Source organism: Erpetoichthys calabaricus, chromosome 9 (assembly GCF_900747795.2).
Source record: "Erpetoichthys calabaricus chromosome 9, fErpCal1.3, whole genome shotgun sequence".
NCBI lineage: Eukaryota > Metazoa > Chordata > Cladistia > Polypteriformes > Polypteridae > Erpetoichthys > Erpetoichthys calabaricus.
The window spans coordinates 106,696,218-106,722,230 of NC_041402.2; the positions used below are offsets into that span (position 1 = coordinate 106,696,218).

Genomic DNA, 26,013 nt, shown 5'->3' on the forward strand with positions numbered 1-26,013 from the left:
TAAAAGAAAGTAAGACACCATTCTGCTGTGTCAAAAATTCCTTTCAGCAAATTTACTTCTCTTTGAAAATCAACAAGTACCTTCCATCATCTAGCTTTTTTCAAAAAGGTATCAGATTTACATCTAGGAGGAGTGCAGTGGCTGTGGGTTTTCAATGCAGCGACTTTCTTAATTGGTAATCAATTACTGTTTCTAATGGAACAGACTTATTTTGCTACCTGGCTTTCCAACTTGATCTTTGGCTGCTGGTTAAGGAAAATAGAAAGAATTAATATTTCTGTATCTTTAAAAGCAAGAAAAGTAGGTTCTATTAGTAGCCTTAACTGGTTACTAATTAGGAAAGTTGCTGGAACAAAAACCTAAAGCCACTGTGTCCACCAGGATATAAGTTTGACACCCTCGACCTATTTAGTGATGAACCTGCAAAGAGTTAAAATAACAACTCTGATAACCTGTTTTATCCTTCAATATTTGTGACACAAAATTAATTTACTACAGGTTCATTAAAAAAAAAACACAATTGAATTTAAAACTGCAATTTTGGCATAAGTTAAGAGACTTGTGTGCACCCAAAGGTCCTGATAGCAGGGCCTTTAAACATTTCTAAGAGAAGAAAATTCATTTTTTTTCTCTATTCTAAGGCAGAAGAGACTGAAGGTGGTGTACTTGATGAAATGAGGAGCTCAGATGATAAAAAGGCTGATAATAAATTGATTCAAATGCTGATAATCACTGTGTTCCTTTGGGACCAGGATTGCCAACCTCTGTATAAAGGGTGTGTCCCCAGACCTTATAAATAAGCTTTCACATACTGTAAATTTTAAAGTCTGGATGGCATGTTTTTACAAGCCTGAAAATGCCAGATGTTTTCGTGACCAAAGAGGAATTTAATGCAAAAAACAATTTTAAATGTGGAGCAGTACATGCGGCCCTTAACAATACATCTGTAATGTCTGGTACTGCCCCATTTCAAAAAAATATTGCATTTTAAGGTTATTCTTCCATGTTTTCACTATCTACAAGTTTTATAGTAGCTGCAAACCATAATTTCTGTATGATATGTATGGGACACACATAAACTAGAAGTATCACGACAGTAACAGTCTCACTAGGTATATTGAGAATGTTTAAAAGCATCAACAAAGACCAAGCCTGCTGCCAAGCACTATTTTATTCATTATTATTACTGTAATTATTTATCCGAACTACAAAGAGGACTATTTCATTTATGTTAGGTAGAATGCCCAGAGGGGACTGGGCGGTCTCGTGGCCTGGAACCCCTACAGATTTTATTTTTTTCTCCAGCCTTCTGGAGTTTTTCTTTTGTTTTTTCTGTCCACCCTGGCCATCGGACCTTACTCCTTTCTATGTTAACTATCCATCCATCCATTTTCCAACCCGCTGAATCCGAACACAGGGTCACGGGGGTCTGCTGGAGCCAATCCCAGCCAACACAGGGCACAAGGCAGGGAACCAATCCTGGGCAGGGTGCCAACCCACCGCAGGACACACACAAACACACCCACACACCAAGCACACACTAGGGCCAATTTAGAATCGCCAATCCACCTAACCTGCATGTCCTTGGACTGTGGGAGGAAACCGGAGCGCCCGGAGGAAACCCACGCAGATACGGGGAGAACATGCAAACTCCACGCAGGGATGACCCGGGAAGCGAACCCGGGTCCCCAGGTCTCCTAACTGCGAGGCAGCAGCGCTACCCACTGCGCCACCGTGCCGCCCTATGTTAACTAATGTTGTCTTATTTTAATTTCTTATTTGTCTTTTATTTTTCTTTTCTTCATTATGTAAAGCACTTTGAGCTACTTTTTGTATGAAAATGTGCTATATAAATAAATGTTGTTGTTGTTGTTATCAGTTGCCATGATTTATACAGCTGCTGGGATAGGCTCCGTCTCCACAACTCTGTCATGAAATAAACAGATTTGAGAATGGTATGTGAATACAACAAATAACATGTTATCTAGCCTAGGGTGACCAGATTTTCAAAGTCCCAAACTGGGACACTTGTATGCTGACCAGATTCACGGTTCCAAAACACACACAACTCAAGCCAGCGACTGTGCTGTGCTATACACAAATAAAAATGAAGACCAGGAGGTTGAACATCAACTATTTCCCTTGCCATTCTCATTTGTATCTGTTTCTTACAAGTTTAAAAATACAGTTATAATAACAAATACATTATAATATAGTGTACTTCATAGCGAACACAATGGTTTCACCATACCGTATGCTAGTGATGAGGATTCATCCTGTAAATGTGTTTCTAATAATTCGGTCCAAGTCACTAAACCACCAAAAACTATCCAACCTTTAATGTGCTTAACAAACATAATGAGAGACAGTACATGTCCCGACATCTGTGTTACAACACGGGAACCGCCTCCCCACCCCCGTTCAGGACTAGGCACACCCACGTAATCATTCCAGGCAAACTTAAAGGAACACCATTACAATCTTTCGGTTGAACCCAGACAAACGTTGATTGGCAAAGACCTTTGAAGTTGTGAGGTAGCGGCGATAGCAGCTACGATAGTTTTAATATTTTAACGCTTACCCATATCACTGCAATCGCTTATTCCTTTTACTCGACTGGTTACAGCAATATTACGGGCAATAAGACCCAGAAAGCGCAACGTAAAACTTGAACTCAAACAGAAAAACAGAACTGCGACGAGTGTGAAGGCGGAAAAGTATAGCTTTCAAGACGTAAAGGTAAAATATAAAAAGACTATTGTTTATATTCTGCTTCCTAAACTATTTGCGTTTTTCATGTGTTGTAATATTAGGCCGCGCAAACAGTGAGAGTTTAAGTGCTGGCATGTGGTGTTTTGCTTTCACATATGTCGTATATTGCATAATGCTTATTGAAGTGTGGTTTCTGCACTGAGTCCAGTAATTGGAGTCAACTTAGGTCTTTATAATTATGATTTTACAACAAAAGTTTTGTTTTTCCTCTCTCTACCAGCGAATTTATCAAATAAATGTGCATAGTTTAAAAAAAAGCAATTTAGACTTTTGTGACTTTTTTCTAAGTAACTGCATTTAAGCATAATTCTCAGCTACCTTTCTACCCGGTATCCCAAAATGAGTAGATAATAAAGTCGCACGAGTTCAACGCTGACGCTAGAAATTCCAATCCCGAGTTCGCAGTCTTGCCCTGTTACTGTCTTGTCTGAATTTTCTCCGGACAGTCTATGATGTTCTCACAACCAGCTGATGAGCTGCTTGAGTATTTGCTGTCACAAATTAGCACTGTGTTACCGACTGTGCTTTCCTGACCGGCAGGAGACGATTGATACAAAGCTCCTGTTTCGATTTCAGGGCAAGTCGATGTATGTCTCTCAACTTTTCATTGCAAAGAATTTCTCCCATATATTTTTTGATTTTTTTTACTAACAAGCAAACTAATACAATACGCTGCTTCAACAAAACTGACTACACCTTACACAAGTGATGTGACGAATGCCTCCTTTTATACAGGTGCCAAATTTATAAATACCATATGAGCTGCATTATCACAATGCCCTAAATGTTGATCATGGTTATTTACTTAAAAGATATTTTTAGCTACAGTACGTATATATTTTATCTATTCAAGCCCACTTGACAATATTTTCAACTATTTATCTATGCCCCAATTTTAAACATAAATAGATACAGTATATAGGTCAACAGCTATTTTCCTAAACAACATTGACAATTATTTCTGATTGACTTATACATTAACACAATCTTTGTATTGCAAAGGTGCTCTCACAGTTCTCCCTCTTGATGTTTTCTGAACTGGTATCTCTTGTTTATCAAGAAAGTCATCTCCCTTTTCTGGTTGGCTTGCTTTTATCATGCCCATGTCCACTTCCCCAGTAGGCAGTACAGTGGTTGGGGGCAGGAGTCGCACATTTCTCCTGCTCATGTGAAGAATGCTTCTTTCTGTCTGAATCAGGTAAAACCTTGGTGTGGTATACTTTTGGATTACATTTGCAGGTGTTGTGCAACCCTGTTTGTCCAGTTTCAGCAGGACCTCATTAACAGGTTTTACTTCAGAAAGATGAGCAATCTTATGATATTGGTCTTAATACCGCTTTAGTTAGCTTTCTTTCTTTTTTTCAAGTTACTTTGAACTTGATTTAGATCTGGCCATTATGGAAGCAAGTCCTTTTCAAGAGTCGGGATGCGTGTCCTCAGGTGATGCCCAAGCCTTAACTGTGCTGGGTAAAAGCCAGTTGCTTGGAGGGATGTCCTGTAGGTCTATAGCTCAGCAAAGCAAGAAAAGGATCTTTTTGTTTCAGGATGTGTTTGATTGGCCTGCAGTAGGTGAGGGTTTACAGCAATATGTTGTAAAATGTAGATTCTTGAAAATTCTTGCCAAAAAATTGAGGGCCATTATCTGTCACTAAGATGGAGGGATCTTGCAGACATATTACTAAGGCAGAATTACACAGTCTTGCCTGACATATTTGGCAAGAATGCTGCTTCTGTATATCTGGAGAAATAGTTCACTACCACAAGGTAATTAAACTTCACAGATATCGGCAGCAGTTCTCTCCCAAGGTTGACTTGGAGGGGTGTTGAGATGGGTGGTTCTCTCTTTTGTGATGGCCTCATTGTCAGACAGTCTCTGCAGGTTTTGAGATGCGTCTTAATATCTTTGCTTGTATCAGGCCACCCAATGCTCTGTTTGGCTTGTTCATGGCACATGCCAATTCCCTAGTGACCATCATGAATTCTTCCAATGATTTCAGCACATAGGACTTGAGGAATTGTAATGCGGTCACCATGCAGTAGTAATCCATTTCATGTGGTGAGTATACATCTATGGCTTGAAAATAACCCTTAATTATGCCAGGCACTTTAGAAATGTAATTCAGCCATCCTTTGTTAACTAACTGTATAACTAACTATAATACAGGACCTTTTTTGTTCTGCAACCTTGTCAAGGTGTGAATGAGAGATGGGCCAAGCTGCCTGCATTTCTTCTTCTAGTGCTTCATCATATCAGCTCATCTATCTCTATTTGGAGAGTGTTTGAGAGATGTCATAAGAGTGGGCCAGCTTTCACTTTCTTGCTGTCAGGCTTGATGTCATGCTCATCCACACTGTGCTCCAGGATACAAACCTGCTTTTGCTTTAGCAGACATTTTTCTTTATTGAGTTTTAATCCAGCCTTGTTGATTGTTTGCAAAACTCTTCTGAGTCTTCTCTCATGTTCCACTGCAGAGATAAGAATGCAATCCACATATGTTTCAAGACCTGGGTGATCTTTGAAAAGTTTTATCATCTGCCATAGAAAATCTCAGGCGCACTAGTGCTCCCAAATGAATGGAGATGGAAAAAGAACCTTACAAAGGGAGTGATTTAACTTGGTAGAGTAATATATATTGCTCTACTTTCCCCTATTGTATTATTAATATGTAACTTTACAATGCCTAATCTCACAGACTTACCACTGTTTATAAGGTATTATTGTATATAACTTATCCCCACCTTCCCTTCTATATCTATAACCTCAGGCAATTAGATGTAGTAAAAAGACAAGCAGAAGTTAAGTTACACATAAAATAATGTATTATTGATAATATTCATAAATAATAACAAAATGCAAAGTACATTTGAATATTGGCAACCATACAACTTGATTAAATGGTGATATGTAGTTCACAGACTTGTAGTTACTTAAATGTCTCTAGTTAAGGTATCATTGGCGCTCAGCTTTCTGACACATGTCTGTTCAATATGGCTGCTGAGCTGTGCTCTTCATTGTGTTGTCTTCATCATCACAGGTTAGCAAAAGAGATGCTTCTTTCAGATGTTGGTTAGTGAGAGAGAGATACTTCTACATCATATGTTGGTTGGTAAGAGAGAGATTGTGAGGTTAAACACATACATTTATAGATGTTCTGTCCAACCCCTAGAGCCAGTAGGACATCATGGTACTTAAAGGCCTCTGAGACAAGACAATTCCAAACAGCCATACCTCAGACCAATGGGGGAATAGAACATCTTAACACCTGTCCCCAAACCATATGTTAAAGTACACCTTAGCCTACTTGCTGGGGGTAGGGGGTGTAGAAATGACTTTAGCAAAGAAACACTCGGCAAACTGGTTTAAGACACATCCCCCAGATCCTGTCGTAAAATTCAAACAAACCCATTCCTGGGGGGGGGGGGGGGATTGGGGGGGGGGGGGAGGGGGTTGGGGATAGTAAACACTAAATTACATTTCTTTGCAAAATATTCATCAAGTTATATGTAAAATCTCACATCACAACACTCCACCCCGATGATGAATGTTTTGTACAATTTCTTTGTAAACAGTCTTAATTGTTTAAAGAGTCTGTTGTATAACTTGTTCTTTGATTTGCAGTATTTGCTCTCCCAGTGTTAAAAGTTGTCCGTGACCATTTTTCCATTACATATCTTCTTTATTTTAAAGACAATCTGAAGAACTTGGATGCACTTCTGATGACTTATATCTGCTCCGGCTTGCTTCAACTGTTTGTTTACCTTTCTGCAGTCTTAATATGTCATCAGATCTGGTGGTTCAAAATGAGACAAGTCCACACCTTCCACTAAACTAGCCCACTGCAATTTAGTCTGTTGTGTGAATTCCTAAAACTGACCTGGTTTTGTGTCTAACTGCTAATTAGACCCTTGTCCCAAACTATCTGTTTAAGCATATGCAGCTATACAATTAATATCAAAATTTGAAAGGTAACATGCCACAGGTGCCAGTACAACCACTTCTGCCCAAGTGAGAGCACATATGTGCCACTGCATAAACTGTTCACAAACCAACATCTGTGGCCCCTCTTCACACATTTGGGGTTGATTTAGTTGCCTCTTGTGCTTTCCTACCCATGGTGCAACTCTTGACTGCCATCAGCCTTTACCAGCATAGGCTGGCATCACCACCATGAGACATCACAGCTATGCAACTCATCATTCCCCCTGTAGGCCACCCCTAGAGTTGTTTGCTCACCATATGCGTACTCGTTGTGCTAAACACCTCAGTTCAGAATTGGCCCACTGGTCCTGTGCCCGTACCACAGCTGACAACCTCAGCAGGGCTTCCGTATTTTTCCCAATTAAAACTATACCTAAACATCGGAACCCATATATCTTGCAAATGTACCAGCTGCACCTGCTTTACTGAAAAGTTCACCAATTTGCTCAGTATACCGCTCTTTAATAATAGTATTAATTATAATAATTATCCCACTTAATTAATTAATACCCAGAATGTATACTTTATGAGCCCACAATTAATCCCCTTATTTTGGCATTTCTAACTGGTTTGTTCAGTTTCCACACCTTAGAATATAAATTTTCTGCAGTAATGAACAAACCTTTCCTTTTAAACTATAGCTATTCTGACTAGTCCTATTATTATGTGGCTTGTGGACTTGTTACTCACTTAAACCCCAGTAAGTGTCTTTTTCTTGCTGTCTGTTCGGTTCTTCTTCATGTCTTTGTCTTTAGTCTTTGCTTATTGTCTTTTCCTGTTTCTTTTTTTCATTCTGCTATGTAGGCAGGTCTGCAAAATGGAAGGTGACAAAGCAGTTTCTGTCCATCTCATCTTTTTGATTGTTAAACCTGGTGCCAAAACTCAAACTTTGCTTCCAGGCATTCATTGGAACAGCTTGGCCACACTGCCACTCTGCTCCAATGTGCTAATGGTAACCCAATCTCCTGCATGGATTTTACTCTGCTAATTGCCTTCAAAGTTCGTAAAACCTCAAATAATAGAAGTAGCACTATTATAAAAGGCCAGAAAACTGAAACAGAAATAACTATTTTCCCTTTCCTGTCTTCCTGCGCTACCCTTCTATTTATTTCATTTGCCTGTGTCCTTTTTTTATTTTTTTATGGTAACTGCTACTTGAACGTGTGGGCTAAAACCTCCAGAATCCCAGTGCTGAATCCAGCATCTCTCCTAAAACTGACCTCTGTTCTTTACCCAAGACCAGCTCACTTTTCTCCATTTTATTACATGGAGATTCACCCTCCACACATCCTTCTGCTGATACCAGCATAGGAGAGACATCCCCACCCATAATTACAACAGCGCAAGTGAGCAGAGAGCTGAGGAGACTTTGTGCCAGCAAAGCAGCATGTCCAGATGGAGTATCACCACGACTGCTGAAGGTCTGTGCATCGGAACTGGGGGGTCCTCTACAGCGCATCTTCAACCTGAGCCTGGAACAGGGGAGAGTCCCGAGGCTTTGGAAAACATCTTGCATCACCTCAGTCCCAAAGGCATCACATCCTAGTGAGCTGAATGACTTCTGGCCTGTTGCTCTGACATCACATGTGATGAAGACCATGGAGAGGCTGCTGCTTCACCACCTGAGGCCACAGGTTCAACATGCCCTCGACCCTCTGCAGTTTGCATATCAGGAGAAGGTGGGAGCGGAGGATGCCATCATCTATATGCTACATCGATCCCTCTCTCACTTGGACAGAGGCAGTGGTGCTGTAAGAATTATGTTTCTAGACTTCTCTAGTGCCTTCAACACAATCCAACCTCTGCTCCTTAGGGACAAGCTGACAGAGATGGGAGTAGATTCATGCCTGGTGGCATGGATCGTGGACTATCTTAAAGACAGACTTCAGTATGTGCGTCTTGGGAACTGCACGTCTGACATTGTGGTCGGCAACACAGGAGCTCCACAAGGGACTGTACTTTCTGCAATCCTGTTCAGCCTATATACATCGGACTTCCAACACAACTCTGAGTCCTGCCACATGCAAAAGTTCGCTGATGACACTGCTATTGTGGGCTGCATCAGGAGTGGGCAGGAGGAGGAGTATAGGGACCTAATCAAGGACTTTGTTAAATGGTGCGACTCAAACCACCTACACCTGAACACCAGCAAAACCAAGGAGCTGGTGGTGGATTTTAGGAGGCCTAGACCCCTCATGAACCCCGTGATCATCAGAGGTGACTGTGTGCAGATGGTGCAGACCTATAAATACCTGGGAGTGCAGCTGGATGATAAATTAGACTGGACTGCCAATACTGATGTTCTGTGTAAGAAAGGACAGAGCCGGTTATACTTCCTTAGAAGGCTGGCATCCTTCAACATCTGCAATAAGATGCTGCAGATGTTCTATCAGACGGTTGTGGCTAGCGCCCTCTTCTACACGGTGGTGTGCTGGGGAGGCAGCATTAAGAAGAAAGGCAGGCTCTATTGTTGGCATGGAACTAGACAGTTTGACATCTGAGCACTGAGCAGGCTCCTATCAATTATGGAAAATCCACTGCATCCACTAAACAGTGTCATCTCTAGACAGAAGAGCAGCTTCAGCGACAAACTGCTGTCACTGTCCTGCTCCACTGACAGGCTGAGAAGATCGTTCCTCCCCCAAACTATGCGACACTTCAATTCCACCCGGGGGGGGTAAACGTTAACATTATATAAAGTTATTGTCTATTTTTACCTGCATTATTGTCAATCTTTAATATAGTTTTTTTGTATCAGTAAGGTGCTGGTGGAGTATGTGAATTTCCCCTTGGGATTAATAAAGTATCCTATCTATCTATCTATCTATCTATCTATCTATCTATCTATCTATCTATCTATCTATCTATCTATCTATCTATCTATCTATCTATCTATCTATCTATCTATCTATCTATCTATCTATCTATCTATCTATCTATCTATCTATCTATCTATCTATCTATCTATCTATCTATCTATCTATCTATCTATCTAAGCTGTCTCACAACTGGTCAAGCAGGTTTCGATTTACTGAGCCTAGTTGTGTGTTATTTTTAATTACTGCTGGCTCCAGCACAGCTGTTAGGACTTTCACACCCCTATGCATTCCTGAGCTTGTAAACCTTCCTGCTGCACCACCCCCCATCCTTTGTTCTTTGGCTTGTCTTGGTTCATTCAAACCAACTCCTAAACTGGTGCACTTTCTTTCCAACTGAGTCATTCTTGCACTAGTACTTTCAGACCTTTCACATACAAGCACTCAAATTTCTTTTATTTCCACTGTTCCTTGTTTAAATTCCACACTTTCATTACTCAGTATCCTTATGCCATTATCCATTTCATGCCCTCTATTCAACAATTTCCATTCACACTCACCAGCTTCTCTGCCTTCTATCTGATTTCTTTGTCCTAAATCAAATTTCAGTGCAGCACTGGTTACCTTTCTTAACAGTGGTGAAATATCTATCGGTGTAGCATGTTCTTTAACTACTGGACAGACCTCAGAATCACCTCAAGATTGTGGTGCATTGGAGAATATTGGAAGTAAACACCCTTGCTGTTTTCCCTTCCTTTCGTGCATCTCATTTTCCTCGCACTCACATTCCCACTCTTTATCTGAGCACTCATCTGTCTCATGTAAGTCACCCACCCATGTTTTAGGGTTCCAGTCAGATCCCGTTACTATTGCCTAACTTTCACCACAGGTGGTTTTCTATCCTTGTTTCTCCTGCTTTCTGTGCTTTCCACTTCAGCAGTGGGTGTTCTACATGCTAGCACTTCACAATTTTCACACCAACTGTTACGTCTTTCAAAACTTTCACACAACATTCCATTTTCACTTTCATTCACTTTGCTGTTTTCTTTCTCACACTGATCTTCCTTGTTACCAATAATACAAGATAGTAAATGTCTTTATAACAGTAGCTGTCTTCTTTAAACCAGATTTCTGTTTTCCTGCCTTTAATCCTTCCAGCCCCCTTCCATTTTGTGGCACACTCAGCTCAGCTTCTGCTTTTCTGTACCTGCACTACAGGTTTGCATTTCTTAGCTTTAGCCTGCTTGCTTCTGCCAGTCCACTGGAAGATGGCTGACTTTAATATAAATTTAGGCATTTCTGAGTCTACAATTATAATCTAATACAATTTGCCACCTTCGTTTTGGGTTGGTCTACTTTTGCCCCTGTAAGCAAACATACACATGCATACACCAAGATTCTAAACAAATAAGTGCCGTATGAATGATGCATGCATGTTCCATCACTCCCTAGCACTTTAACCACTTAAATGCTGTATGAATGACGCATGCAATGTTCCACCACTCTCTAGCACTTTAATTAGGGACTCACTACCACCAGCACTAACAAACATGCGGGTGTCCTTGTGACACACATGAAGTCTATACACTTTGTTGGCTTATATTCCATTCAGCAATCAAACAATTTTTTACTTCCACCGCATTTGTACACTGGATGCCCTAAAATTCACATACATAAACACACATATACATCAACAGTATTTGCAAACAGGGTGCAAAACATGGTTACCCCAAAATCCTGCCGACTACACCAATTGTTTTGTCTTGGTAGAGTAATATATATTGGTCTACTTTCCCCTATTGTATTATTAATATGTAGCCTTAGAATGCCTAATCTCACAGACTTACCACTGTTTATAAAGTATTATTGTACTAGCGACTTGGCGCGCGCTACGCTGCGCGTTGGATGACCACAGTTGAAGGACTCCCTGTTTAAACGTGGCTGCCAGTCGTGAACTGGGTCCTTCATCGCACCGCATTTGATTTTTGCATGGGAAACAAAATTTCAAAACAAAACCCATGATTCACGAAGTGTTGGACGCAGACTAATCAGAATCGTATACGTTGTGTAAATGGTTGTAAGGAAGAGGAGGATCACACCGTTGAGGACGTCCTGTGCTTGTCGAGGGGGCATGTAGTAGTACTTCATTCTGAAGAGCAAAGCGACGTAGGTAATTTGAGTGGTCTTCATTAACTTCGTCAGTGACATGCAGCACTGTGTCATCGTGTCCGTCACCTTCATTGCACATAGTAATGTCTGTGGAGTCACACAATCCCGTGGCATTCGAGTGGACAGAGTCGAGTACTTCTTGGTAAACAACGTTCTGTGTGAAGTATTTATTAGTATCTTGTAGTAATTTCCCTTGACTTTTGCAAGGCAATATTTTGACTTGAGTTGTATGGAAAAAAACAGATCCAAGTACTTCTTTACACGAAAGACCTGCCTAAACTGTAACACCCGGCTGATTCAACTGTTCTTCTATCGTCACATGGGGATTTTCTGTGCAATAGTAGACAGAGCTGTGGCGATTTACAGCACCTGAAAGTTTAAATTGAGCTTCATTTATCAATGATGCCATAACCTAGTCTGTCTTCATTCATAACTACTTTGCAGAATTGTAAACAGTGATCCGCATCATCCTGTAATAACCCATGAATCAATCTTGGCCGATTTTATATATTTTTTTTGTTTTTAAATTTTATTGATTTTATTGTAATCATTCCATACAAATAGATCAATTTTTATAAAAAATAGGATTGAAAACAAATCAACCCCTACCCCTGAGAAAGAGAGCATGGCCAACGGAGTAAAACTTAAAGCTAGTAAAAATAAATAAATTGATGAGTTTAATAGGCAGATAAAGATAAATGAAGAAGGAAAAGAAATGGGAAGAGAATCTACTTCCACAGTGATTTAAGAGCGTTTATTCTAAAGTATTATTGATTAGATCCTGCCAGGTTTTGAAAAAGTTCTGTACAGATCCTCTAACTGAGAATTTGATTTTTTCCAATTTCAAATAATATGAAACATTTTCCACTGACTTAAAAGAGGAGAGTTAGGATTCTTCCAGTTTAGCAAAATAAGTCTGCGTGTCAATAGTGTAGTGAAGGCAATCACTGTTTGTTTGTCCTTCTCCACTTTTAGCCCATCTGGAAGAACACCAAACACGGCTGTTAATGGGTTAGGAGGGATTGTGACACCAAGGCTGTCTGAAAGGCACTTAAAAATTTTTGTCCAGAATGATGTTAATTTGGTGCAGGCCCAAAACATGTGACCCAGTGAGGCTGGAACTTGATTGCAGCATTCGCAGTTTGGATCTTTGTATCCCTAGAAACATTTTGGACAGTTCTAAGCGAGACAGATGTGCTTGATATATAATTTTGAGTTGAATAATTGTATGCTTTGCACATATGGAGCTCGAGTGAATTCTCTGCATTGCTACCTTCCACTGCTTTTCTGATATGTTGAGTGAGAGATCCTTTTCCCATTGTCCTCTTGGATCTTTGAAAGGGAGGTACTGTAAAATAATTTTATATACAGTATTGTTGAAATGCTGTCTGAGTCCTCGAAACTGAGCAATATTTTTTCCAGCATAGAGGAAGGTGGGAGATGAGGAAAATCGGACAGGTTCTGTTTAACAAAGTTTCTAATTTGAAGATCGTGAAAGAAATGTGTTGCTGGAAAGTTAAATTTGGAATATAATTGTTCATAGGATGCAAAGATGTTGGTCTATATAAAGATCTCTAAGCAATTTAATCCCAAATGTTTTTCAGATATTAAAAACTACATATGTTTGCGAGGGTTGAAAAAGATGGTTCTCATGCAGAGGTGCCACAGATAAAAGATTCTTTATCTTAAAATTCTTTCTACATTGGTTCCATATTCTGAGTGAGTGAAGCACAATTGGGTTATTAGTATATTGGCCAGAGGTGGGTAGAGAAGCCAAAAATTGTACTCAAGTAAGAGTAGCGTTACTTCAAAATAATATTACTCAAGTAGAAGTAAAAAGTAGTCATACAAAAATTACTCAAGTAAGAGTAAAATAAAGTATTTGGTGAAAAGACTACTCAAGTACTGAGTAACTGTTTGAACATAATAAATGATTCATTTTTTAGAAATGTTATAATAAGACATACAAAAATATAAAATAATGTGCAAATTCTGCAATTTCCAAATCTATTCTATATATAAAATCCCTTTGTGCGTCCAGGTGTCCGTGTGTGGGTGTCTTCTGGTGAAGTGCGCATGCGCGGGGCATTGTGCAATGCGCGATATTACTGTCAGAGAAAGTTAGAGGCGTTTTACGGAAATACAAACCAGTATTACTGCGAGAGGAAATTAAAGGTACACAATACAGTGACGCATATTACAGCCACATACAAGCCAGTATTACTGTCAGAGGAGATTAAAGGCATATTACAGACGCGCACGCCTGTATTACCGCCAGAGAAAATTAAAGGTATATTACGGACGTATAAGCCAGCGGACGTACAAGACGGTATCCTTCAATAAGGGCGCGCACAAGCATCCTTCAATAAGGGCGTGCACAAAAAGGCGAGCCTCAAAAGGGCGACCTCAATTGGGCGCAGCGAATAAAGGCGCGCGTAAATAAAGATCTGCACCTTTGTTGCTCTTCACATATTCCAGAGCCATTTGAACTAAATTATCTACGAACACCTTTATTCGCTGCGCTCAATTGAGGTCGCCCTTTTGAAGCTCGCCTTTTTGTGCGCGCCCTTATTGAATAGAGCCGTACAAGCCAGTATTACTGTCACAGAAAATTAAAGACACACAATACACGGCGGCAGCCCACGAAGAACGGTCAGCTCAGCAAGTAAACATCAACAAAAGAAAGGCTGAAAGAAAGAAAAATACGACCAACAAAAAGAATGAGGTCAAAGTCCCTTGCCATTTAATATAGACTGTTCCTACTAATGTTTATGCACTACTGTTCTAGCGCCCGTTATTGTAACAGGCTAAATGACTAGTAATAAAATAAAAAATGAGTAAAAATAAATAACATCTTTACAAAATAAAGATGCACAAATAACACAAAGTTCCAAATCTCAGTTTTTCACAACAAAGCTTTTGAAGCCAATACCTACAGTAGGTGACATGTATGTTTGAACAGTGCAAATTACTTACAGTGACAAGATATACTGTACACTGACAGTATAATACTGTATATTCACTTTGTGGTGTAGCGGATCCGCAGCTTCAAAAAAAAAAAAAAAAAGGCCAGTTTCAAATCCATAAAGCCGTGTCACTCTCCATAGGCGCAATTGCACAACCGCAGGGAGTTAATGAGGTAGTTGGACAGAGTCACACCTGCACGTGTGGGTGCAATCATTCTCAATTGCTTCATTGGCTTTCTGCGGCGTGTGATTAAGACCCACGGAGATGGGAGTGTACAGTATATATACGGGTCAGCACAAAAAAAGAAGGGGGAATCAAAGAAAAGGAGAAAAGAAAAGAGTCTGTAGGGGATCGGCATTGTCGCACACTTGCCCTCCAAATAGCACAGCTGATAGAAAATAACATTAGAACAAGGCAGCTTGTGCACATACAAGAAGTCTCACTTTACCATGACTGTCTGTATCTATGCATGTTTGGTTAAAACGTGCTTGTTCTTCACTCAGTGAAGTGATGGTTAAGCTTCAGCAGGAGTTGGCTCTCAAGGTTCTTACAGTGAAGCTGTGACCGTTTAGCAGTGAACAGGAGCCCCACATGACTAAAAGTCTCTCACAGGCTGCAGACGCAGGAAGTTTGTGTGTGGTCATGAGACTGCTTGGCTAAGTCTGATTGGTGAAACGGAGTCATGTGATTATTGTTGCTACGTCTGATTGGTGAAACAGTCATGCAGTAGATCCACTGGTGACTTCTCTCTGGCAAAAATATAAGCGTATCTAATGTGTAAATGGAAAAACGTAACGAGTTGAGTGTTGCCCAATGTAGCGGAGTAAGAGTAGCGTTTCTTCATCACAAATGTACTCCCAAGTAAAAGTAAAAAGTATGGTGCAGTAAAACTACTCTTAGAAGTACAATTGTTTTAAAACGTTACTCAAGTAAATGTAATGGACTAAATGTAACTCGTTACTACCCACCTCTCATATTGGCAATGACTTGCATTTACTGGGGCACAAAGCAGGGAATATAAAGAAGTACTGCAGGATTTTATTTCTATTGCGGACCAAGCCTGTGTATGTTCATCTATTTGTGTCCAGGTTTTTATAGCTTGTATGTTTGCTGCCCAGTAATAAAACTGAAAGTTAGGAAGAGCCATGCCACCTTGTGCCTTAGGTCTTTGTAGGGTCGTTCTTTGGATACGTGGATGTTTTAAGTTCCAAATAAATGAGGTTATGGTTGAATCTAATTGCCTAAAAAATTATTTATTGATGTATATTGGAATGTTTTGAAATAAAAAGAGAACCTTAGGAAGGATATTCATCTTAACAACATTAATTCTTCCAGCTAGAATGAGATGAAGGGTTGACCATCTATGCAAATCTTGCTTAATTTTTTCCATACAGATGGCAAAGTTTTGTTGATAAAGAGCTTTATGTTTACTTGTGATATTTACCCTTAGGTATTTAAACTGATCTGCAATAATAAAAGGGAAGGTGTCCAGTCTAATATTGTATGCTTGAGAATTCACTGGAAAGAGCATACTTTTATTCAAATTAATTCTGAGACCAGAGATCTTTTGAAATTCTGTAAGTGCTGATAAGACTGTAGGTACAGTATTTTGTGGGTCTGATATATACAAGTCCTTCTCTGATAATCCCCTTTATCTGATAAGCATTTCGACAGTGAACTGCCAGTGGTTCAATGGTGATTTCAAATAGCAGTGGTGACAAGGGGCATCCTTGTCTGGTACCACGTTCTAGTTTAAAGTAGTTTGAACAAACGTTATTAATACAAACTGAAGCTTCTGGATTGGTATGCAGTAGTTTGATCCATGCACAAATGTTCGGGCCAATCATATCAAATGCTTTTTCTGCATCCAATGATAGTAATATCTCTGGGGTGTTTGACTTTGCAGGTGAATATATTACATTAAACAGGCGTTGAAGATTGGAAGCAAAGTGTCGGCCTTTAATAAATCCAGTTTGATCTTGTGATATTACTGAAGGCAGCACTTTCTTCCTCCTTCTAGCTGGGACCTTGGAGAGTATCTTAACATCATTATTCAGAAGTGAAATTGGTCTGTATGATGCACATTGTAATAAGTCCTTATTTTGTTTAGGAAAGATGGTAACTAATGATTGGCGAAAAGTTTGAGGTAGAATTTGATTGTCTCTAGCTTCTGTAAATGTTGCTAATAAGAAGGGAGCTAGCTGAGTGGAGAATTTCTACAGGGTAGCAATCAGGGCCTGCTGCTTTCCCACTCTGAAGTGACTTTATAGCATCTAGTAATTCTGATAGTGCCAGAGGTTTATCCAGTTCCTTTGCACTAAAAGTATCTATTTGTGGTATCTGTAATGTATCCGTAAATGCATTAGATTGTGTGTTGTCTTCTTTGAACTCAGTAGAAAATAAGGATTTATAGTAGTCTCTAAATGTGTGCATTATATTTTTATGGTCAATGATTTTTAACTCCTTTCGTGTTGGTGATTGCTGGGATTGCATTGCAAACTTCTTGCTTGTGGATTTGTTGAACTAAGAGCTTATTAGCTTTCTCTCCTTGTTCATAGTAATGATGTCTTGATTTAAAAATTAGTTGTTCAGTTTCTTTGGTTGTTAAGAGGTTGAGCTCTGAATGCAGAGCCTGCCTTTTCCTATGAAGAGCCTTACTTGGACACCTGGCATGTTCTTAATCGATTCTAGTAATTTCGCTGGTTAGCTCCGATACCTTCTTGGTTTCTAATTTATTTCTGTGGGAAAGATATGAAATAATCTGTCCTCTTAAGAAGGCATTTAGAGTTTCCTAAAGTATTCCTACAGAGACCTCTGAGGATGTATTTGTCTCTAGGAAAAAACTGATTTGTTTTGATATAAATTTTGTACTCCTGCGGTGGGTTAGCACCCTGCCCGGGATTGGTTCCTGCCTTGTGCCCTGTGTTGGCTAGGTTTGGCTCCAGCAGACCCCCGTGACCCTGTAGTTAGGAATATAGCGGGTTGGAAAATGGATGGATGGATAAATTCTGTACAGTTCTCGTCTGCTAATAGAAGTGGGTTAAGACACCATCTATGAGATGAGTATGTGGGGCATAATGATTTTATCTCCAGGATCAGAGGGACATGGTCGGAACTAACAATAGCGTCATACTTGCAAGATTTAATCATAAGCAAGAAATTATTATCTATAAAGAAATAATCAATTCTTGAGTAGCAATAATGCACTGGTGAGTAAAAGGAATATGTTCTTGAGTTTGAGTTTAGAAACCTCCAGGGGTCATATTAGTTGTGGTCAGTTAAAAACTGTGTAATTGTCTTTGCAATGTTAGATGTCATCCCCCCTGTGACAGGAGACCTATCTAAGAGTGGATTTAAAACACAAAGTCCCCAGCCATTATAATTTTATGAGTGTTCCCATTGGGAATGGATGTAAATACATTTTGCATGAATTCCCTATCATCGACATTGGGTGCATAAACATTTATCAAAATCACTTTATAGTTAAATAAAGTACCCATGGCAATCACATATCTCCCTTCAGGATCAGATACTACATCAGATGGTACAAATGAGCCTGTTCTATGTATAAGAATTCCCACACCTCTAGTTTTCTTTGTAAAGCTAGAATGGAACATTTGGCCAATCCGGTCTTTTTGCAGCCGGGACTGATCCTTGCTTAGTAAGTGGATCTCCTGTAAAAATACTGTTTTCGCATTTAGACCTGTTAGGTGAGAGAATACTTTCTTTCTCTTTAATTCGTGATTCAGGCCTTTAACATTTCAGCTCACAAAGTTAACTGTCCCATCATGGAGACATTGATTCTGAATTTTTGATGTCATTTTGTAGTCTTAACTGAAAGTGAGACAGCTTTAACCTTAATTTCCAGTTTTCCCACGAGTTATTGCCATGCAGCCTATTGTTATGTTGGAAATTATAATTATAAGGATTAAAAGGATAGATTAGATATAGCTTGCTCTCTTTCTCTCCCCCCTTACCCCCCCACCCCCCCCCCATTTTTCCTCCCCATGTGAGGCTGGACCCCACTTCACAAAGTCCCAGTCTTCTGACATACCTAGAGACACAGCACGTCCAAAACAAAACAAGCTCCCCAGCAGCAGCGTTTAAGGATTTAAAAGTAGAGATATCTATTGCCGATGAAAAGTCTAAATACTATAAGCATAAAATATAATCTTCAACAGTCTTGAAATATTAAGACAGTAAACCCAGGGAATGGTGTTAAAAAGTGTCCCTGGATAAGCATAGTAAACCCTAATGCAATAATAACAATAACAATAAACCAAGGGTATGATGTTAAACAGTCTCCTTTAGAATAGTAAAAAAAAAACTACTTTAATTTATTCCACACATACGCGTATAATTATAATTAAAACATAAACAAAAGGTGGCTGATAAGAGAAAAGAATGTATAATTATGGTTATCGTTGCAAGCGGATCAGACAGCAGTTAATATCTTCTTGCCATGCCATGACAGGATGCGACTCACTATCGTATTTCAAAAAAGTGTCGGGATCAGCTTTCTTAACTCCTTTTCTGCTTCCTTCGTGGAGGAGAAGATGTAATATTTGTCTTGAATATCCACTTTCAGTTTGGCAGGATTCAAGAGGCTGTATCTAACCACTGTTTAATGTTGTAAAAAGCTGCACGTTTAGCAGCTGTTGAGGGTGAGAAATCAGGGAAAATATGAATGTGGTTATTTTCAAATATGATCTCTTGTTTCTGTCTGAAAGTGCCATTACATTAATGTTAAATTGTAATCTCTCGAAGTGGACAATTAGAGTCCTAGATTTAGAGGTATTTGATCAACGTATGCGATAAGCTGCCGTTATCTCGGTATCTGATTTAAAGTCCTCTCCAATTATTTTTGAGAATAGTTCAGCTACGAGTTTCACTGGGTTTGGACTTTCACAATTCTCAGGTAGACTTTCGATTCTAATATTATTCCTTCTGCATCCATCTTCCAGAGCCGCAAGTCTGTCTCCGAGTTTTTTTGCATTCTGAATTTGCAGCTGTACCTTTTCCATCGGCGGTAGATGCCAAATGTTCCACTGTTTCAGTTTGAGTCGTGAATGTCTGCTTAACGTCTTCCAGCTGATCGGCAAGTTCTCTCCGTTTAGACGCATTTTCCTGAATGTGTTCCTCAGTTTTTCCCAGCATTCCTTTAAAGGCTGCATCAAAACGATTATATCTATACTAATAAAAGTCAAAGCCCTCACTGACTCACTGACTCACTGACTGACTGACTGACTGACTGACTCCTCACTAATTCTCCAACTTCCCATGTAGGTGGAAGGCTGAAATTTGGCAGGCTCATTCCTTATAGCTTACTTACAAAAGTTAGGCAGGTTTCATTTCGAAATTCAAAACGTAACGGTCATAACTGGAACCTCTTTTTTGTCCATATACTGTAATGGACGGGGGCGGAGTCGCGTATCGCGTCATCATGCCTCCTACATAATCACGTGAAACGCCTTGGGGCCGATCTGGAAGAGGGTAGCGCAGTGCCTTGATTTAAACCATTCCATGTCTTGGTGGGTTTAATACTGTGTAAGCATACATATTAACACATGTGCAATTAAACGTGTGCATTTACGGGGTGATTTCTCAGGCTTAAAAGCTCGCCTTTTATTAAAAAAGTAAATGCAAACTGTTTTCATTCTGAAGGGCACAAACCACATTGGATTTTGTAATGATAGTTGATTAGTAAGGTCTATTAAGGGATACTTACAGAATGATTAGTAATGCCTGTGAATGCCGATGCAAGTAGGAGAATGGGCGTGAACTAAAGAACGAGTAGTAACTTGTACAGTAAATGTCTCTAAAGTCTGTCTATTAAAAAGTTATTATATCTTTCAATCCTGTGTATTGATTAAACTACGAACCTAACAAGATCACTACATGGTGTCAGAAGTGGCGGATTGGAAGAGGAATGTGAACAAGAGGTTCAGCTTTTGAACGAGTCTCGTGTCTGTGAGTAACCCGAAAACGTGGTCAGAAAGCGCTAAGACGTTCTAGCAAAAGAGAAAAAAAATATGGAAGGATTACAGCCCCCACCAAATCTCCAGTTAAAGGGAAATGTAGCTGAAAATTGGAAAAGATTTAAACAGAGATTCGAGTTGTATCTTGCTGCGATTGAAGCAGATAGGAAAAGTGAAAAAATGAAAGCGTCTATGCTTCTACATGTAATTGGCGAAGAGGCGCTTGAGGTGTATAACAATTTTCAGTTTGAAGAAGATGGAGACAATATGAAATTGAACAAAATAGTTGAAAAATTCGAAACGTATTGCAACCCAAAGCGCAATGTGACGTTTGAGCGGCACAAGTTTTTTACGTTTCCAGGAAAGCGGAGAAACAATAGACCAGTATGTGACAGAATTGCGTAATAGGAGCTGTTCTACGACAGAAACCGTCGAGACATCAAAGCACCAATAACCTCTAATCAGAACACTAACACCAGCGAAACAAATATTAACGAGAAAACAAGTATAAATCAGGGAAGAACATCTCAACTGCAAACACAATTAACCAGAAGATCAAAACGTCAAGTAAAACCACCAGAACGATTGAGACATGTTGAGGATTAAAGGAACATTTTCAATTAAGAAATGCTGAATTCCTTTAACAGTTGTGCTTTTTATACATAGTTTGAATGCTGGATGTATGCCTGAAATGTTCTGGATAGTTCAGTTGTTTGAAGTGATAAAGAATTAAACGTGTGCATTTACGGGGTGATTTCTCAGGCTTAAAAGCTCGCTTTTTATTAAAAAGGTAAATGCAAACTCTTTTCATTCTGAAGGGCACAAACCACGTTAGATTTCAGACGTTAAACGCGCAAAAATGTCGGTACACCAGATAAATAAGCGCAACATATTATCAGTTGTATTGTATGCTTACAATACATATAGAAATGTGTTAATCGTTAACTAATAGTATCGGATGGTGTCTTTCGACTCGCGCCTTGATTTAAACGATTGCATGTCTTGGTGTGTTTGCGTAGCATATTATCAATATCTTTACACCTGTTTTTAAGACTTATTGACTGAAACGGGCTTTCACGAAAAAAGTTAGGGCTGTGCTACCGGATACACCCTCCACAAGTTAAGGAAGTAAAAATAAAAGGTATATATTTCTGTTTTATTTAAACCTTTTTAGTTCGTATGCATAGCTCCATTTGGCTGTTTTAGTTTTTTTTTTTCTTCAGTAATACTTAATCTCCTTAAAGAAAAACAACATATGCATTTTACTTTTTTTGTATCTCTTTAGTAATATTTTAGTGTAAAAGGATAGCCAGTATTTAAACCTTTTATGTTACTTTATAAAGTTATTTTACACAATGTTGAAAAATTAATCAGAAAGCTACATATTTTGGCAGCTGCTGCTTTAATTTTCACTGAAATGAAAAAAGCTCTCCAAGAGAAAACCTCAATGAAGAAGAAACAGTTTGCACTAAATCTAAAAAGGAGAAACCCTCATTTATAAAGGTTTGCTGCAGATGACTTAACTGAAAATAAATGAATAGTTCCTATGTGTATAATAAATATTTATCTGTTTGACTTATGCCTTTATTCCAGCAACTTGCAACATGTGAGGTACAATTTGTTACATTAGTTTTGTTTTTTGCAGCACAGGCAGGTGAAGTGACTTCCTCAGGGTCACACAGTGGTGTCAGTACCAGGATTTGAACTGACAAGCTCCAGGTTTGCTGAAATATTACTGAAGAATGAAAAAAAACGAAACGGGCAAATGGGGCTATGCATACAAATGTCCATCCATCCATTATCCAGCCCGCTATATCCTAAATACAGGAGCCAATCCCTGCCAACACAGGGCACAAGGCAGGAAAGAAACCCTGGGCAAGGTGCCAGCCCACCGCAGGGTGCACACACCCACACACCAGGGACAATTTAGAATCGCCAATGCACCTAACCTGCATGTCTTTGGACTGTGGGAGGAAACCAGAGTTCCCGGAGGAAACCCAGACAGACACAGGGAGAACATTCAAACTCCACGCAGGGAAGCGAACCCGGGTCTCCTAACTGGCACCTTTCACTGCGCCACCATGCCGCCCGCATACAAACTTAAAAAGTTTAAATAAAACAGAAATATATACCTTTATTTTTACTTCCTTAACTTGTGGAGGGTGTATCCTGTAGCAAAGCCCTAAGTTTTTTCATGAAAGCCCCTTTCAGTCAATAAGCCTAAAAACAGGTGTAAAGCTAAACTTGCAGCACCGCTATTCAATTACACTCGCCTAATGCCTCTCCTAAGGGGACATACTGTGGGATCTGGGCATCAGTCAAAGCACCAATCACAGGCCCGATTAGAAAGCGGGAAGCTGTGATTTGTCGTCTCCCTCCCATGCAACAATCACAGCCCGTGTTACAACGCACTATGTATGTTTGTGTATATGTATATATGTATATGTGTGTGTTTATGTATGTGTGTATATGTATGTGTATATATATATGTTGATATGTGTATATATGCGGTGGGTTGGCACCCTGCCCAGGATTGGTTCCTGCCTTGTGCCCTGTGTTGGCTGGGATTGGCTCCAGCAGACCCCCGTGACCCTGTGTTCGGATTCAGCGGGTTGGAAAATGGATGGATGGATGGATATGTGTATATATATATGTGGATGTGTATATGTGTATATGTAGATATGTGTATATGTACATATGTATATATATGTATATGTATATATATGTTTACATAACCTCTTTAACACACTACTACTCCGCTGCGAAGCGCGGGTATTTTGCTAGTCTATACGAATAAAAGGCAAAGCCCTCACTCACTCACTCATCACTAATTCTCCAACTTCCCGTGTAGGTGGAAGGCTGAAATTTGGCAGGCTCATTCCTTACAGCTTACTTACAAAAGTTAGGCAGGTTTCATTTCGAAATTGTACACGTAATGGTCATAACTGGAACCTCTTTTTTGTCCATATACTGTAATGGAGTGCAGCTCGATGGCCGTGGGAGGCGGAGTTGCGTATCGCGTCATCACGCCTCCTACGTAATCACGTGAACTGAAAACAAGGAACAGCCACAAAGAGCGCTGAAGAAAACATTCATTACACAATTGAGAAGGCAGCAAAACAATAAGAAGCGAGCGAGTGACTGACTGAACACAGCACGAGTGATCACTTCGATGAATCAAACCTGTTCAAAAAACACATTACACAATTGATAAGGTACGAAAAGAATATGAAGCGACTGACGCATACAGGCATACATTAAGTTCATAGACCTACAAAAGATTGCCATTTTTCTCCTGTACAACTATACGTTGCATTCTCAGCAGTAAGCTTCCACGGCTTGATCATATTCCAACCGGAGTGCTCAACTGACAACGTGGTATACAAAGACAACTATAACAATCGTAATAAACGAACAATGAAACAACGGAGAACCCGTGCATTAAATAAAAAGGCTGGTTCCTTGGCAAAGCAAGGAAAAAGGATGGCCTTATATGGCGTTCGTTTATAAAAAACAATCATAATAGACGAACAATAAACCACTACAGAACCGCGAAGCAAGCAGAAAGGACGGACTTATATGGCATTCGTTTATAAAACAGCGGAGAAGCTGTGTAAAGACAGCTTCACAAAAAAACAGATCCTTAACAAATTGTTATTGGTATATTTTCCCTCAGTTTAAAAAGGTTTTCTTTTCTTCTTAATAAAAATTTAAAAGCAGAACTTCGCCGCTGCAAAGCACGCCTGACTTTATTGAAAAGAAACTAAACTTGCAGTGCTGCTATTCAATGACGCGCCACTATTCAATGACACTTGCCTAACGCCTGACTTTATTGAAAAGAAACTAAACTTGCAGCGCCGCTATTCAGTTACACTTGCCTAATGCCTCTGCTAAGGGGAGATACTGTGGGATCTAGGCATCAGTCAAAGCACCAATCACAGGCCCGATTAAAAAGCGGGAAGCTGTGATTTGTCGTCTCCCTACCATTTAACAATCACAGCCCGTGTTACAACGCACTTAGTCACCGAATATGTATATATGTATATATATGTATATGTAGGTATGTGTATATGTAGATATGTATATGTATATATATATGTTTACATAACCTCTTTAACACACTACTTCTCCGCTGCGAAGCGCGGGTATTTTGCTAGTCTATACTAATAAAAGGCAAAGCCCTCAGTGACTCACTCATCACTAATTCTCCAACTTCCCGTGTAGGTAGAAGGCTGAAATTTGGCAGGCTTATTCCTTACAGCTTACTTACAAAAATTAAGCAGGTTTCATTTCGAAATTCTATGTGTAACAGTCATAACGGTCGACAACGTCTGCCATGTTAAACTTACTTATTTATGGCCCCATCTTCACGAAATTTGGTAGGTAGCTTCCCTGCGCTAACCGAAACCGATGTACAGTACGTACTTATTTCGGTGGTATGACGCCACTGTCAGCCGCCATTTTGAACTTTCCAACGGTCTTTGTTAGTTATGGGCCCATCTTCAAGAAATTTGGTACGCGGGTTCCCAACGCTAACTGAATCCTACTTACATACATATATACATCCATAGCCTGCAGCTCGGTCGCCATGTGAGGCGGTGTTGGGTCCCCCACCCCCACGCCTCCCACGTAGTTGGCTGCCTGCATATATAAGGCTGTCCGTCGCTCCGGTCTCTTCATTCCCTTCCTTGCTTCGCCACGGTATTCACGTCTCCCTGCTGATAACTGCAGCCTTTTTATTTAATCCACGGCTTCTCTGCTGTTTTATTGTTCGTTTATTATGATTATAGTTATTGTGTAGGTATTTTAGATTTAGTTTACATTGTTCAGGTACCCATTTCCTTAATAGTTCCAACCATACCCCCATTAACATGTCTATTGAGGTGATCACCATCGATCAAAGAACTGTCACTTACCGAGTGGTTTCCATGCCCGGAGATGGCGACTGCCTTTTCCATTCTCTGTGTTACATATTGCACGGCCATATCAGGCTCACTCTTGATATGAGGAGGAACATTGTCTCTTATGTATTGAATGACTGGGACAGGTTCAAGGTGTGGACTGATGACGGTACAGGAGATAATTATACTACACAGTAGAGGTGGGCGGTATGACCAAAATTCTATATCACGGTATTTTTCTAAATTCTGCCGGTTTCACGGTATTAGATGGTATTTTTTTCCCCATGCATGAGTGGATGTTAACCACATTTTCCACTACAATTACTGCAGTAGACTGGTTAAGAATAACCTATTCGACTGTTATGAGAATTGTACATCGTACAAAAAGACATTTTAATGTGCACACAAGTATTAATCCAGGTTTGAATGGC

The 26,013-nt window shown here is 39.7% G+C and overlaps 1 protein-coding gene across 1 annotated transcript in view; it reads left to right on the forward strand.

Annotated features, from left to right (window-relative positions):
• The first annotated feature begins 2,472 nt into the window (after positions 1-2,472).
• Positions 2,473-26,013, forward strand: part of LOC114658035 (mixed lineage kinase domain-like protein) — a 126,607-nt gene continuing 103,066 nt past the window's right edge. Inside the window, exon 1 of the mRNA XM_051931544.1 lies at positions 2,473-2,739. The gene's annotated coding sequence lies outside the window, so the exon portion shown is untranslated. The remainder of the gene's footprint in view (positions 2,740-26,013) is intronic.